Source organism: Triticum aestivum, chromosome 5B (genome assembly GCF_018294505.1).
Source record: "Triticum aestivum cultivar Chinese Spring chromosome 5B, IWGSC CS RefSeq v2.1, whole genome shotgun sequence".
NCBI classification, from domain to species: Eukaryota; Viridiplantae; Streptophyta; class Magnoliopsida; order Poales; family Poaceae; genus Triticum; species Triticum aestivum.
The window spans coordinates 392,354,410-392,365,892 of NC_057807.1; the positions used below are offsets into that span (position 1 = coordinate 392,354,410).

Sequence of the window (11,483 nt, forward strand, 5' to 3'; positions counted from 1 at the left end):
CCCCTTGCCATCCCTCTCTCCCTCTGCTTCCTTCCCCCTCCCTTCCCCAAGTTGGAAACCTACTAGGAATAGTATTCCTAGTAGGAATCCTACTTGGGGCGCGCCCTACTGGGGCCAGCCGGCCTCTCCCCTTGCTCCTTTATATACGGGGGCAGGGGGCACACTAGGAGACACAAGTTGACAATTGTTTAGATCTTTGTGGTGCCCCCTCCATAGTAACACACCTCGGTCATATTGTCGTAGTGCTTAGGCGAAGCCCTGCGCCGGTAACTTCACCATCACCGTCATCATGCCGTCGTGCTGATGAAACTCTCCCTCGGCCTCAACTGGATCAAGAGTACGAGGGATGTCTGTCGGTGTCAAAACCGGTGGATCTTGTGTAGGGGGTCCCGATCTGTGCGTCTTAGGCTGATGGTAACAGGAAGCAAGGGACACAATGTTTACCCAGGTTCGGGCCCTCTCGATGGAGGTAAAACCCTACTTCATGCTTGATTAATATTGAATATATGTGGAATACAAGAGTAGATCTACCACGAGATCATAGAGGCTAAACCCTAAGAGCTAGCCTATGATGGTATGAATGTAATTGTGATCGGCCTTCTAAGGACCATGCTCTCCGGTTTATATAGACACTGGAGAGCTAGTGTTTACATGGAGTCGGTTTACAAGGAAGGAAACATAATATCTGGATCGCCATGCTTGTCTTCACGCAAAGGAGAGTCCCATCCGGACACGAGCCGAAGTCTTGAGTCTTGTATCTTGACGCTTCTATAGTCCGGACGATGAATACACTCCGGCTGTCCGGATACCCCCTTATCCAGGACTCCCTCAACGTCCCCGAGCTGAACGTGTGCTGAATGTGGAGGTGCCGTACGTTCGGTGCTTGGATCGGTTGGATCGTGAAGACGTTCGACTACATCAACCGTGTTAACTAAATGCATCCGCTTTCGGTCTATGAGGGTACCTAGACACACTCTCCCCTCTCGTTGCTATGCATCACATAGATAGATCTTGTGTGATCATAGGATTTTTTTCAAATTACTGCGTTTCCTAATAGTGGTATCAGAGCCAGGTCTATGCGTAGACGTTATATGCACAAGTAGAATACAAAGAGTTGTGGCTGATAACAGTCATACTGATTTCCAGCATGTCATACTTTGATCCGGTGTTATTGTTGGATGAAGCGGCTCAGACCAACATTACGGGTACGCTTACACGAGACTGGTTCTACTAACGTGCTTTGCGCATAGGTGGCCAGTGAGTGTCTGTTTGTCCAACTTTAGTTGAATCGAGTGTGGCTATGCCCGGTCCTTGTTGAAGGTTAAAATAGCACACTTGACAAAAATGATTGTGGTTTTGATGCGTAGGTAAGAACGGTTCTTGCTAGAAGCCCGTAGCAACCACGTAAAACTTGCAACAACAAAGTAGAGGACGTCTAACTTGTTTTTGCAGGGCTTGCTGTGATGTGATATGGTCAAGCATGATGTGATATAAATTGTTGTATGAGATGCTCATGTTTTGTAACAAAGTTATCGACAACTGGCAGGAGCCATATGGTTGTCTCTTTATTGTATGCAATGCAAGCGCCATGTAATTGTTTTACTTTATCACTAAGCAGTAGTGATAGTCGTAGTGATAATAGGTGGCAATACGAGAATGTTGCTACGATGGAGATCAAGGTGTCGCACCGGTGATGTTGGAGATCATGACTATGCTTCGGTGATGGAGATCATGAGCACAAGATGATGATGGCCATATCATGTCACATATTTTGATCGCATGTGATGTTTATCCTTTATGCATCTTATTTTGCTTATAACATCGGTAGCATTATAAGATGATCCCTTACTAAATTCCAAGGTACAAGTGTTCTCCCTGAGTATGCACTGTTGCTACAGTTCGTCGTGCAAGGACACCACCTAATGATCGGGTGTGATAAGCTCTACGTTCACATACAACGGGTGCAAGCCAGTTTTGCACACGCAGAATACTCGGGTTAAACTTGACGAGCCTAGCATATGCAGATATGGCCTCGGAACAACCGAGACCGAAAGGTCGAGCGTGAATCATATAGTAGATATGATCAACATAGTGATGTTCACCATTGAAAACTACTCCATCTCACGTGATGATCGAACATGGTTTAGTTGATTTGGATCACGTGATCACTTAGATGATTAGAGGGATTTCTATCTAAGTGGGAGTTCTTAAGTAATATGATTAATTGAACTTTTTTAATTTATCATGAACTTAGTACCTGATAGTATTTTGCATGTCTATGTTGTTGTAGATTGATACGTCTCCAATGTATCTATAATTTTTTTACTTTACACTTTTATATCATTTTTGGGACTAACCTATTAACCGGAGGCCCAGCCCATATTGTTGTTTTATTGCCTGTTTCAGTATTTTGAAGAAAAGGAATATCAAACGGAGTCCAAACGGAATGAAACCTTCGGCAGCGTGATTTTTAGAACGAACGTGATCCGGGAGACTTGGAGTACAAGCCAGGGAAGCTTCAAGGAGGCCAGGAGATAGGAGGGCGTGCCCACCCCCTGGGCGCACCCCCTATCTTGTGGGCCCCTCGAGGCTCCCCCGACCGACTTCTTTCACCTATATATTCCCATATACCCTAAAACCATCGAATAAGAAGATAGATCGGGAGTCCCACCGCCGCAAGCCTCTGTAGCCAACAAAAACCTCTTGGGAGCCCGTTCCGGCACCCTATCGGAGGGGGGATCCCTCACCGGTGGCCATCTTCAACATCCCGGTGCGCTCCATGACAAGGAGGGAGTAGTTCACTGTCGGTGTCAAAACCGGCGGATCTCGGGTAGGGGCTCCCGAACTGTGCGTCTAGGCGGATGGTAACAGGAGACAAGTGACACGATGTTTTTACCCAGGTTCGGGACCTCTCGATGGAGGTAAAACCCTACTCCTGCTTGATTAATATTGATGATATGGGTAGTACAAGAGTAGATCTACCACAAGATCAGAGAGGCTAAACCCTAGAAGCTAGCCTATGGTATGATTGTTGTTCATTCTACAGACTAAAACTCTCCGGTTTATATAGACACCAGAGAGGGCTAGGGTTACACAAAGTCAGTTACAATGGGAGGAGATCTACATATCGTATCGCCAAGCCTGCCTTCCACGCCAAGGAAAGTCCTATCCGGACACGGGACGAAGTCTTCAATCTTGTATCTTCATAGTTCGGGAGTCCGGCCAAAGGTCATAGTCCGGCCATCCGGACACCCCCTAATCCAGGACTCCCTCAGTAGCCCCTGGACCAGGCTTCAATGATGACAAGTCCGGCATGCAAATTGTCTTTGACATTGCAAGGCGGGTTCCTCCTCCGAATACTTCATAGAAGATGCTGAACAAAAGTATAGTGTCCGGCTCTGCAAAATATTTTCCACATACCACCGTAGAGAGAATAATATTCGCACAAATCTAATCTGTTGACGTATTCCGTAGCGTGACATCATGCCACAGCCAAGCCTTTATTCGAATCGTTTTACTGCCCACCTCAGCGTGTTTAGCGAGGCGGTTTCCTTGGCACGTCTTGTCAAAGCAGAGATCGTGTCCCCTTATTCCGGGATTCTCATCAATACGGGCGTGGGTAACCCAACCACGCCATTAATTGTGGCGCTTGGGAGATAAGCGAGTTTTACTAGGCTGGTGGGGGCACATAGTTTCGGCCTCCCATATAAGGGGATAAGAATCCACCCTTTCCATCTACGCCTTCCTCCTCCTTCGCTTATCCATTCCTACGCACTCGAGCTCCAGTGCCCAAGTCCGCACTTCCCACCTCAACCTTCTCCAATCATGTCCGTAGTGGGAGGCAAGTGGATGGCCTCCTCCATTATGGATGGGCAAATCAAGAAGCTGAGGAAAGCTGGATACTTGTCCAACGACATCGCGCACCGGCTCCCAGATGAGGGGCAGCTCATCCCCACCCCCAGGCCCCATGAGAGGGTCGTGTTTCTCCCCCAATTCCTCGGCGGACTGGGCTTTCCTATTCACCCATTTGTCCGGGGGCTCATGTTCTACTACGGCCTGGACTTCCATGATCTGGCCCCAAACTTCATCCTCAACATCTCGGCGTTTATCGTCGTGCGTGAGGTCTTCCTCCGCATCCAGCCCCACTTCGGCTTATGGCTGAAGACCTTCAATGTCAAGCCAAAGGTTGTGGGCGGGCGACAAGCGGAGTGCGGAGGCGCCATGGTGGGCAAGATGGCCAACGTCACATGGCTCGAGGGCTCCTTTGTGGAAACCATCAAAGGGTGGCAATCGGGGTGGTTCTACATCACCGAGCCGCGTGACCCTGAATGGGCAGTGGCCCCCGAGTTCCGATCTAGCATCCCCACGTGGCTCACCTGATGGAAAGAGACGGTCATGTCGTGGGGTAATCCGGAAGATCTGACCAGATTCCAAACCTGTGTCTAGAACCTGATGGACAAGAAGGTTAAACTCGTCAACGTAGTCTAGGTCATGCTCTTCCGCCGGATCCTTCCGTGTCAACGGCGGGCTTTTAATCTGTGGGAATTCGACCCGGCTCAGCACCAAACTCTGTCCAGGCTCTTCGACACAACGCACGAAGATGCTTGGAAGGTGCTTTTCAAGAGCTCCGAGGTCCACCCTCCCACTACCGAGGATCGCGGATTCTGCGTGAAGCGCCAAGCCAGCGCGGTAAGCTTAGTTAACCCATTACAGGGTATTTTTTTCATAGTTTGACTCTATGCGGGATCTAAACTCCCATTCCTTTAACAGGACTGGCAGAAGAAGGCCAGACAGATCGAGTGTCCAGCTCCTTTGCCTGAAGACCCAGCAGACGCCCGTTTGGCAAAGCTGCTGGTTCCGGCACCTCACGTGGTGTCGGAGAAGAAGGCCACGGGAACTCGAAGGAGCTCCCGGCGACTGGTGGTGTCGGACTCATTGCCCGACGGCCCCAAAGTGCACTCCTCCTCTGAAGGCGAGGAGGAGGAAGAAGAAGCCTCTCCCCCTCCAACGGGGGGAGGAAAGAAAAGGAAGGCCGCCCCAACTGGGGAGGCCAGAGGGTCCAAGAAGGGGAAGACCCTTCTTCCGGACTACGCCTCCGACGCCGAAGACGGCGGAGAGGAGTGGCCATCCAAGGCCAAGCCCCTGGCAAAATCGTAAGTATCTGGTTACTATAATAACTCATGGTATTCCTTTATTGCACAATACCTTCTGACGCTAAATATAATCATGCAATCTGCCCAAGGCTCAGCTCGACTATTCGTCGAGTGGCTCCCTGGACTCGTCGGATATGAATAGTCTTTCACTCCCGACGGCTTCTTCCCCCCGCCCTACGGACGAAGCCGAGACGGAGTCCCAAAAGGGGCTGAGCCAGGAGGAGGTGGTCCTGGAGGCGCAGCAAGGCGACCTCCCGGACTCCAGGCCTAAAGGGGATAAAACCCTGGAGGGATCTAAGTCCGGCCCTGGGCCGGACACCGCAACGGAACCTTTAGTGGTTCCGGAGTCCGGCAGGCGGCCCCTTCGCAAGAAGGGCAAGCCTATGACGCCAGCGGCCTCCGTCCAACCGGAGGCGCCAAACAATTTGCTGGAGGTGCTTAACGGCGCCTCCATCGACAACGAGCACCACACTGTTATGAGTGCGGTGATCGAGAAGGTTCAGTCCGCCAAGAGAGGGCTGACAAAAGCCTATGCCAACCTTCTAACAGGCTTTGAGGTATGTATTTAAAACATGTAAAAATGTTACTGCATAGACAGTAGCCCCTGATGCTCAGTTTGGTGTTCGGAAAGAAAAGCCGGACTGAGGATCTAAAAAGATATACGCAGGATTCTAACAGAAATGTGTCAATATGGGAATGCAGGCTGCGCTGCTGACCTCTGCCACACTGACTACGGAGGTCGATGCATTGAAGCAGAGCCTCGAGCGGTCTGAGAACGAGCTCGGCCTTGCCAAGAAGCAGCTCGAGGACAAGGAAGGTAGGTAGTGCCTTATGTAAATATATATAAAAATACCTGGTTGCAAATAATGACAGGACCAACGTGAATGTTACAGGGGACACAACCGAGGTGGCGACCCTGAAGGAAGAGTTGTCCAAGGCCGAAGACAGTGCGGCCATGGAGTGCACCGAGCGAGAGAAACAAGAGGCGCGGGTGGCGGAGGTGCGGCAAGAGCTCGATGCTCTCGTGAAGAAACACGAGAGTTTAGAGCTTCCACTATTGGAATCTGGCACTTTGCCATCTGCCATAGCAGATGGCAAAGGCATGGTCGGCGGATGGCAAAGGCTTTGCCATCTGCCAGCAGATGGCAAACAGTTTGTCTGAAACCCTGTCGGTAAAGGCTTCTTTGCCATCTGCTGGCTGATGGCAAAGAGCCTGTGGCTTTTCCATCTGCTGGCAGATGGCAAAGCCTCTTAACGGGGTTAGCCCCGTTAGAAGGCTAACGGCATACTTTTCCATCTGCCAGCAGATGGCAAAGGCTGCATGATGTGCCGTCTGCTGGCAGATGGCAAAGAGCTTTGCCATCTGCCAGCAGATGGCAAAGGCTGCATGCTTTGCCGTCTGCTGGCAGATGGCAGAGCTTTGCCATCTGCCAGCAGATGGCAAAGTGCCTATATTGCCCCATTTAATTATTATTTTCTTATATCAATTCATTTTCACAGAAAATCAAACACAAATATATTTATATGACCAATATAGCATATTCAACACATATTACCAATAGTCATGAACACATATATATCGAACACATATCCAACACATGTTACCAATAGTAGCAAGTTTCATCCATACATATACATAGTTTCATCAATATTACACAGTTTCATCATAGGTAGCAAGTTTCACAAACTCAAAACAAAAACTAAAGACAAGCACTCCATCAACCCAAGCTTCCGTGATCTGAAGCAAATCTACAAAATGGCAAAGAAGAAAGTTAGAAGAAGACTAGAAGAAGAAGACTACAATTGAACATGTACTGAAGGAGTACTCTAGTAGGAGTGCATGTACAGGCTCAGTAAACTGCTATGGTTGTCGAAAGTGTTAGGAAAAAAGTGCTATGGTGATGTACTAAACAATCAACCTAAAATTAAATCTCCATTTATGCCTTTTAATGCTCCTTGTGTGCATTCTTTTGTAATCTTGATCAATTGATCAATCTTACACACGGAGCATCGTACCATTTGGTCAGTTCAGATTTATGCATTTCCACACTCCATTTGTACAGACTCCATTTCAACAAAAAAGGATAAATAAATGCTTCGAGGCGTCCAAATTAACATCAGCATCAGTACTATCAATACATTAACGGCGACACTTTTTTTCTTTCTGAAATCAATACTTAAACTTTCGAAGAACAACCTATATGTTTTGTTCAATACACAGATCAATATGTGTTGACAATTGAAATGCAGAGACACAAAATGGCAGAATCTTACTACACATAATGTTAACATAATGGCATAATCTTACTGCACATTATTTTGCTTCAGAGACAAATGGTTCCAAAAAGATCAAGAAAATAATTTACTAAATCTGCATAAATTAAAAACATGGACATGCTGCTTATGGTCTGCTACTTTCCCCTGACATAGTTTCATATTTGAAGCATGAAAATGTACTCCTGTAGGAGCAAGAAGAGCTTACATATGATCCATATGGCAAGGGTGACTTGACGCCATTACGAAGACCTCGCCGTACACCCGCTCGGTGCCGCACAGCCTCCCTGAGAGCAGTGAGAGAGCGAATGGCATCAATTAGTGAGCTCAAAACCAGTTCAGTCAGTAGCAGGGTGGAGCAGTGTAGTGTGACACCACTTGATATATTAGTGGTTTTCAGTAAAAAAATGTTTGCAGAATGTCATCATGCTGTAGAACTTTGCAAAACTCCCTCAAGTTTCAGTGTAAAATGTCTGCAGAATTGAGTTGCAAACATATTCCCTCCGCTGCTCCAAACTTTTACAAATATTTGGAAGTTTCAATGTTTGTGGTAACTCACCAAAAAATGTTCATCTACAAATGTTGTCTATACTCACAAGTTTCAGCCTACAACAGGATGAATCAACAACTAATGCATCTACAGCAAGATACTCACAACTTCATCAACAACAGGATAGTCACAAGTTCATCTAGTACAACATGATGCATCTATAGCAAGAATGTTCAGCACTAGCTCACCTCACAACTTGTTAACTGATATGAAAGCATAGATTTCTAACTGATCAACTGTCCGGCTTAACTAAAAAAGCATGTTATCCACTTAGACAATTGAAAATGACTAAACCTAGATTTTCAGCTCACAAGATTTGGAGAAACAATGAAGAACTGCTCATTACTGCACATTACCCCCAAGAAACAAGGAAGAACTACTCATTCAGACTTGAACTACTCATAATAGACTTGGGGAGCACTTGGGCTAGAAGAATGAGGCCGATGAGTGCACCTGGAGGAGGGAGACACGCATGCCGCAGTAGCCCTGCAGCGGAGGAGCTGCCGTCGTTGGTGAGTCGCTGAAGACGGCATGGTGCTGCAGCAGCGAAGCCAGCCACAGCTTGGGAGCAGCAGCAGCACCTTGAAGACCATCAGCAGAAGAAGCCTTAGAAGCAGAGGACATGCGCCGCCCAGGGCCAACGGGTAACAGAAGCAGAAGTGGCAGCGGCGGCGCCGGTGCAGCGAAGAGGGCGGGTCCTCCATCATCAGTCCGCCAGCTCGAGGAGGGGAATAGCAGCTCGCAGCAGCCTCTCGGGGTCTCTAACTGTCTTCCCAATAGAACTACAAATAATGCACTATAAACGCACCAGCAGAGAGGGTAATTCCTCCATGATCTGGGACACAAATCTGGATGGAGATGCAGAAAAAACACAGGTAAACACCCAACTATTATGTCATGCTTTGACTCTGATTAAAGATATTTGAAATAGATTAACAGAGGAATAAACCAGCGACCAGGGCGATCGTTCTGCGAAATATATGATAATCTCATATACATTCATAGTACAATCAAAAATAAAAATATGAATTAGAAGGAAATGCATTATTTTCCATTTTTTAGTACTTCAGGAATGTAGCAGGACAAGTTGTATAACATGACATCAGACCAGCAACTTCCTTGAATCAAGCATGCTTATATCATTTCATAATATGAGCTTGCACACAAGACTCAAATGGGAGCATGAGGTAGGCCGCTTCTTCTAGCTAGTTATAAGATTGATGTGGTGTATTGATAAACATACAATGGAATTATCACCATGAACTACACCCTATGCAAGGTACATATACAGAAAGAACTACAGAGGGACCATGTTAAAACTGTTCTAGAAGGGGAGATAATAGAACAACATAGAATCCTTCCTCCTGAAGCCTCGTATAGTGCGTGCGCTTGAGATCGCGCTTGAGATCTCTTCCTATCAAGCTCCTCACTAAAAGAGAATAATAATAGTAATAAAAAATCATGGATAATAAACAGTACTGCATTGGTAATGTATACATAAGGGGCCATGCAAACATGTCTAAACTGCAGAAAGATATTTTTATGTTCATCCTCTTTTCTGGCAAGAGCTATTAATCGTTTCAAATGGTGGATTATGTAGATTATCATTTGTGATTATAATCACAAGGATAGTACAGTGTAATAGATATAAAGATAGAACATGGTAGTATAATTTATTTTTAATAGTCCCTGACATGAAAACATGACAAAGGGGGGAATTTCCCTGTCCAACAATGTCTACCGTCATTAAAAAGAACGACAATTGATCACCAAACCTATGGAGTACTGAAATTTCCTTTCATTCCAGAACTTGTACTATTCAAGACAACAACATTTCAAGTGCACTTAAATATGTTTAACAAAATGAATGGTAAATAAATAAACATACCCAGGGGATGCACGTTCTGCCCGTCCTTTAGAATGTAGAGTGTTTGTCCATATGGTACACATATGACATCTCTTCCTCAGAACTTAGTGTTTGCCCATATGGCACAAAATAGCATCGGAAGATTTACAGATCAACGCCACAGAGCATAAACACAAATACACCTACAGGTTGGAAGTATAGGTAAAAAAACTTGATTTAATCACCATGCATATAACCACTGTACCTCATTCCTCCAATGAAATCAGTCAATGGTTCTCCTAACTTCTTTCTTATAAAATGCAGCCGAGCAATGTGGTGTGTTCGAATTTCAATTGCACTTGGAGCAACGCAATCAGGTTGTTCCGAGCAGTACCATATGGTCCATAGATAGCACACAGCTACCTCCAATATCTAACTGCTATACAAAAAAATACTGGAAATAGTAAGAGCGAAGAGCAGACCAGCAAACGAAATCGCTGGAAGAAAGAGCATCACGAGTTCAGTCATTTCCTGCCAACTGGGGGTTCCGCAGGAAGTCAACGGCGGCGTATGACGATGTAGTATGAGGATGAAACAGAGAAGGGTTGTGGTGACAAATTTAAGGTACTTGCAGCTCTCAACACCTGATGACACGAGGCGCCCCTGAACGGGCGCGAGGTCAAGGAGCGGGCGGTGCCAGGCAACTGGAAGCCGCTACCCGGAGGGATCTAGCGGCGCGGGACGGCCGGGTGCGAGCTCAAGGCGCCGGACCTCTTAATCATCTCACTTTAAATCTCTCATTGCCTAGCAGAGACCACACACAAGCCACCACAGCCCCAACACGGCAACACATGCACGCGCCGCCCAGCCATCACACCACCACCCCGCCTCCGACCACGCTTCTGCCGACCCGCTCTGCCGCTGTCCACTATGCATCTCCCTCGGCTGCAGCCCCAGCAAGAAATACTAACAAAAAGCGGCATCCCGGCGACCGGGGCCTGTCGACGAACAAGCGGATCACAACCCATTCTCCCAGAAAAAAACAGAGATGAACCAGGTCGTGTCACTAGGCACTAGGCACGCGGCATCCACCATCTCCACCCAGCAGCCAGATCACGGCCCGAGCGCCATTCGTGTGATCCCAGGGCCCGACACCAACCCTGAACCAGACCAAAAGAAATCTACGGTAGAGAGGGAGGAGAGGGGGAAGCGCATTGTATCCGGCGTCGAGGCAGGCGGTCTGGAAGACGCCGGTGTAGGCGGATCCGTCGCGGACCTGGACCTCGATGGGGCGGGTCGTGGACGAGGGGGAGGGCCGGCGAAGGGGTGGGGGAGGGCCGGCGATGGGGCGGGGGAGCGACGCGGCCGGCGACAGAGCGGGGGAGCAACGGGGCCGGCGACAGGGTGGCGGGGGAGGGCCGGCGACGGGTCGGGGGAGGGCCGGCGACGGGGCGGGGGAGCGACGGGGCCGAGCGCCATCGACGAGGGCTGTTCGGTGCGTGGATGAGGAGATGCGAACGTCATTTGTTTTTTCCCTGGATGGTGGGGAGAGAGGGAGGGGATAACCCCACAGTTTTTTTTACCTGGAAAAAAGTAACCCCATCTCTTTGCCATCTGCCAGCAGATGGCAAAGAATCTTTGTCGTCTGCTAGCAGATGGC

The 11,483-nt window shown here is 47.9% G+C and overlaps 1 long non-coding RNA gene across 1 annotated transcript; it reads right to left on the minus strand.

Annotated features, from left to right (window-relative positions):
• Window positions 1–6,850: 6,850 nt before the first annotated feature.
• LOC123112032 (uncharacterized) lies at window positions 6,851–11,241 on the minus strand. Its single transcript, XR_006455042.1, has 3 exons — window positions 8,431–11,241; window positions 7,636–7,714; window positions 6,851–6,902 (listed from the first exon to the last, which is right to left on the minus strand). It is a non-coding gene; the product is annotated as an uncharacterized lncRNA (long non-coding RNA).
• Window positions 11,242–11,483: the final 242 nt, after the last annotated feature.